We start from the raw sequence: 6,000 nt of genomic DNA, 5'->3' as shown, positions 1-6,000 counted from the left end.
TATATATATATATATATAACAAGTACTAGTAATCTTTTCCAACCATTTGCTTGTCACCAATATAAATCGCATAGTTTGAAATTTTATGCAGTTCTTCAAGAAAATTTGGCTGAGATAATTGTTTGACCAAAAAGAGTTAAACTCTTTGTTAAACTAATGAATGATAAAATAGAGGATAAATCTTAGCCAAGGATAATTGATCCTAGATCTAAGTGCATTGAATGAGAGAATGAGATATAATCAAACTTATAGCTCGATTTAAGATCATTAAAAGACATCAAGTAAAAATAATAAGCTTACATCTTTGGTGTATCGCTCCGTAATGTAAGAGCAAAGGGGAAAAAGAAGGAATGCCATTGACAATTACGAGATCTATCTTTATTGATTTGGCAATGATGATTACAAAGATCTGCAACTAAGATCTAGACTTTTGCTTTAATGTTGTTCGAGAGCCTCTCTTGTTCTTCTGTTCCTTTTGTTTATAGGAAAAGAAATCTCCCCCCTTCTTCTCTTCTCCTCCTCTATATATATTTTCAGCATTCCCTTTTATCCAACGGTCCTTAACCAGAATGCCTTCATCCCTTGATTGTACCTCACATCGCCTCCGTCAATTATCACGACATTTACTTTGCCGTAAAAGCTTTTTGACCGCTCGATCTCGGCAATGCCCGAGATACTTGTTGTTATTACGCCTTGCAGGCACGCTCAGTCGACCCCTTACCATTCCTTTTAGCGCTAATCCACACGTGGTCAGAGTTTGACCCATACAGTTTGTCCCTCCGCCCGTTAGGGTTGCCTCTTAGCGAGCTCGATGGGCGGACTCTGTTGGTTCAAAAGTTGGGAGAAATCTAAACGCTTTATGCGAGGGGCGAGAACCCCATGGCGAGGTAGCGACGTGACGCTTCGAGATTTGTGTCGGACCGTTATGTCAGTTCAAAAACGGACCGTCACGTCAGTACGGGATGTCATCAATACGCCCCATGCGTCATTATGGCGCATGTTTCCTAGGTGTTGTGTTGTTTCCCGTGCCCCTTTTTTCTAACTGGCGGCTCTTGATTTTCTCGCATAGGGCTTTTATACCCCTATAAATAGGGGGGGAGCCTCTCGTCCAAAGGTTACATTTTTCAATTGCTTAAGAGAGGACTTCACAAATCTTCTCCTCTTTCTTTGATCTCTCATATTCCTGCTTCTGCTAGGATTCGCTGTGACCATTGCCTTTTCCCTTCATCATCTTCATTTCTTTCAATCAGAAAAAATAAATGGCTAGTACTTCTTCCCACTCTGATAAAGCTGTAGGTGCTCCGGTGCCGGAGAACGACATATCCCTACTCGAAGAGGGAGTGGAAGTGGTTGAAGATGAGGGGTTTCCGACGGTGGATGAGGCGGTTCCCTGCCCGGGGAAGGTAGGATCAATTTTAACAGCCTTGCCAGAGATGAACCAAAGCCCGTTCCTTCCATGATGGACGCTACGATGATCACGACGTTCAAAGATAAATGGGGAATCCCCAATCACATTGAAATGGTGCCGGTGGATATGGATATAGTGCACTTACACCGCCCGGGCTACTGTGCATTTTACGCGTATCCCTTTGTCTTTGGGTACACGCTTCCCCTTCCTTCCTTGATGGTAGATTTCTGCCGCTTTTATGAGGTTTGCCCGGCTCAGCTCTCACCATATGCGTACAAGCTCTTACTCATGCTCATCTAGTATGCGGAGCTAGCCGGCCGAGGAATTTCTCTAGGGTACATGCTCCACCTCTTCGCCCCCATTTTCTTCGGGGTACGATAATTTACATAGGCCATCAAGGAGCCAAGAGTTTGGTGGTGAAGATGGACGATAAGGCCAATCGTCGCTTTTGGGAGAGCTACTTCTATGTCCAAATGGAGCACGTTGTATCGAACCCGGTGGGGTTTCCTGAGATGTTGAACTTTGCTCATAAGTTTTACTTTCTATTTATGCAATTTTTCTTAAGAAGGTTGCCGGTTGTCTCCCTTTAACAATGTCGCTGAGGATTTGGTATTGTTTTTGTAGATGAGAGACTGCCTCCCCCGCTAGTTGCCGATATCCGTGAGTGGGTGAGCGTAATTCTCCCCACACGATGGGGATTCGTGAATGGGCGTCTTTCCATGTGAAGTTTGGACGCAAGCATCTTACTGGTGAGTTGGCTTGTTGTGGATTTGCTTTGTCCTCCGTTTCACAGTTTCTTTGACTTTGTCGTTATATGATCAAATCCCTCCTTATTGACAGGTCGGAGAGGAGTGAGAAGGACGAGGGCTCTTCTGCTCGCATTCCGTCAACCGATTCCCTCTGTCCGGCCCGCACCAAGAGATACTGCAGGCGAGGGCGTAGGGAGACTAGCCGCTGGTCGGACCGTGCCCGCGGCCTAAGCCGTACGCTTGGAGGTTACTCCTCAATCGGAGACTTTGGCCCCCACAAACCGTTCAACTAGCGAATCTTCCCGCCTCGGTAGCGGAGAGGTCCCATCGAAGAGGCGAAGGGTAGTATTGGAAGAGGCTCCTTTAGTCGAAATGCCCTCGAGGGGTGACCTTGTTTCGACGGAACCTGAGACCGGTGGTGGTGCCAGCCTAGCTGCGGAGGCGACGCCCGTTGCGGGCATTCAGGAGGCTATCGTGATGGAGGAATGGAGATTCGGGGCTACTGTTGTTTCGAGCAGGCCATCGTCTTCTTCGTCGAACCGTGCCCCTTCTTCGGCCATTGAGAGGGAGAAAGGCGTCATGGTTGAGGATTATGAATCCGAATCCGACATCGACCCTGAGGACATGAGGATGTTCGAGGAGGGCTTTACCCGAACGGTGGTAAGGGCGGAAGGCCCTTCTCGTATACTCGAAATTACGTCGGATCTCAACCTGTTGCAAGACACGGTCGATTTGGTGCCACAGTGCGATCTTCTATGCTCCGCCGCTGAGAGCGGATCTCTTCAGGAGGTCAGCGATTCTGGGTTGTCACGCAGCGTGGCTGCGATGGCCCTAAGGTGAGTTCTCTTTTTATTTCTTCATTTTGTGACCTTTGTCTTTATATTGACTCTTTCTCTCCTCTCTCTTTCTTTTCTAGACTTACATGCAGGAGATCGAGAGTGCTCGTCAGGCTGAGACGCGGACCGAGATTTTTCTAAAAATGGACGAGAAATACCGGCGGTATCGTAACAGGTGCCGCGAGATGCATGAGCAGCTTAAAGCGGGCGCTAGGACCCAGTCTATCAGGGAGGAGTTGGAGAAAAGAAATCAGGAACTAATGCGGTCTATCCGTGGATACAGTGAGCTTGAGGAGCTGCTCTATGCCAAAGACGAATAGCTCGAGTTGGGCAAAGGGGTTGCCGCGGTGTGCGAGGACCTTCAGGCGAAGGTGTTATCTTTACAAGCTGAACTTGAGCAAAATGCTACTAGAGTTGACGCTCTGAGTGCAGAATGGATGGAGAAGGTGGCAGAGCTGGAAAAGAAAGTGGCCAAGATGGAAAGAGCCGAGGATGCTCAGGTGTCGGCTTTGGCGAGGCGACGGTGCTAGAGGACACTATCCGCATCCTCAAGTCTGAGCAGGAATCTGAGAGGCGACGGCCACGCTGAGGGAGGCGCGGCTCGAGGAGCGTATTGGTGAAATCGACCGGGAGGCTCCAAGCCTGGGAGATTGGGTCGTGACTCTTAAGGCTGAGAAGGCGCAACTGTTGGCTCAGGCTGAATCCGCATCTGCCACAGTTCCCCGCCGCTTGTGAGCTATGGGTCCATGCCGAGGCCCAACGAGATATATACAAGGGTTTGTGGGAGACGGGGAGTGTTCCTGAGGCTGCCTTTGAATATGCTCGGGAGAAGGCACGCGAGGCTCGTATTGCCTGCGGTTATGACCTTGCGACATCGGAGGTTGGTGAGGGCGTTCATATTGAGGACGGGCTTCCTTCTGATGATGATGATGATGCGGGGGAGAACGGCGGTGGAGGTGACGCCGAGTAAAACTTTTTTGCAGCTTTTGTACTTAGTTTTTTTATTTGTTTATTTTTATCTTTTTCTTGAGGGCCTATTTTGGCGTTTTGTAAGGCGCGGCCGTTGCGCACGTACATTTGAATAAAATAGTTGCTTCGCCTTTGTTAGTGTATATTTTGACCTTCTTTCTCCTTCTCTGCCCCCCTTCTTTTCCTTTTTTTATCTTCAGAGTTTTCCATGTTGAGTCCCTAATCTTTTAATTGGGAATTCGAATGAGGGTGGATTTAGTCCACTTAATCCAAGCGGGGTCGGATCTCGTTGCGTGAGTTTGGTGAAGTAACTTTGGATCTGTAAGTTACTTGCGACGGTGCTAGAGGACAATATCCGCATCCTCAAGTCTGAGCAGGAATCTGAGAGGCGACGGCCACGCTGAGGGAGGCGCGGCTCGAGGAGCGTATTGGTGAAATCGACCGGGAGGGTCCAAGCCTGGGAGATTGGGTCGTGACTCTTAAGGCTGAGAAGGCGCAACTATTGGCTCAGGCTGAATTCGCCTCTGCCACAGTTCCCCGCCGCTTGTGAGCTATGGGTCCATGCCGAGGCCCAACGAGATATATACAAGGGTTTGTCGGAGACGGGGAGTGTTCCTGAGGCTGCCTTTGAATATGCTCAAGAGAAGGCACGCGAGGCTCGTATTGCTTGTGGTTATGACCTTGCGACTTCGGAGGCTGGTGAGGGCGTTCATATTGAGGACAGGCTTCCTTCTAATGATGATGATGATGCAGGGGAGAACGGCGGTGGACGTGACGCCGAGTGAAACTTTGTTGCAGCTTTTGTACTTAGTCTTTTTATTTGTTTGTTTTCATCTTTTTCTTGAGGGCCTGTTTTGGTGTTTTGTAAGGCGCGGCCGTTGCGCACGTACATTTGAATAAAATAGTTGCTTCGCCTTTATTAGTGTATATTTTGACCTTCTTTCTCCTTCTCTCCCCCCCCCCCCCTTCTTTTCCTTTTTTTTATCTTTAGAGTTTTCCAAGTTGAGTCCTTAATCTTTTAATTGGGAATTCGAATGAGGGCGGATTTGGTTCACTTAATCCAAGCGGGGCCGGATCTCGTTGCGTGAGTTTGGTGAAGTTACTTTGGATCTGTAAGTTCGGGCGAGGTTGACTTCTGATTTGCCAGCTTGGGCAGAATCAACCTTGATTTGCATATTCGAGCGAGGTCGATATAGACTTGCCAACTAGCGCGAAGTCATTTTTGACTTGTATATTCGAGCGAGGTCGAATTTATACTTGCCAGCTTGGGCGAATTCAGTTTTGACTTGTATATTCGAGCGAGGTCGAATTTAGACTTGCCAGCTTGGACGAAGTCAGTTTTGACTTGTATATTCGAGCTAGGTCAAATTTAGACTTGCCAGCTTGGGCGAAGTCCTTTTCGCATGGTGAGTTTAGCGATGGCGGTGGGCGAGCTCGTGTGAGGTCGAACTATGGACCGTTATGAGTTCGATGGGGTCGAACTTTGATCTGATTCAGGTGAGTAAATTTTAACTCCTACTTGGCGATGGCCGACGGCCGTAATGGTATGAATTCGAGCAAGGTCGAAATTGTAACCCATCGTGAGTTCGAGCGAGGTCAAACTTCCCTTTCATTTAGCGATGGCCGACGTCATAAGGGTGTTAATTCGAGTGAGGTCGAATTGTAACCTATTGGCGATGGCTGATGTCGTAAGGGTGTTAATTCGAGCGAGGTCAAATTGTAACCTGTTGGCGATGGCCGATGCCCTAAGGGTGTTAATTCGAGCGAGGTTGAATTGTAACCCGTTGGCGATGTCCGATGCCGTAAGGGTGTTAATTCCAGTGAGGTCGAATTGTAACCTGTTGGCGATGTCCAATGTCGTAAGGGAGTTAATTCGAGCGAGGTCGAATTGTAACCTGTTGGCGATGGCCGATGCCGTAAGGGTGTTAATTCGAGTGAGGTCGAATTGTAACCTGTTGGTGATGGCCGATGCCGTAAGGGTGTCAATTCGAGCGAGTTTGAATTGTAACCCGTTGGCGATGTCCGATGGCCGCAAGGG

Source organism: Nicotiana attenuata, unplaced genomic scaffold (assembly GCF_001879085.1).
Source record: "Nicotiana attenuata strain UT unplaced genomic scaffold, NIATTr2, whole genome shotgun sequence".
Taxonomy (NCBI): Eukaryota; Viridiplantae; Streptophyta; class Magnoliopsida; order Solanales; family Solanaceae; genus Nicotiana; species Nicotiana attenuata.
The sequence above is the reverse complement of the archived record's forward strand: the minus strand, read 5'-3'. Positions refer to the sequence as shown.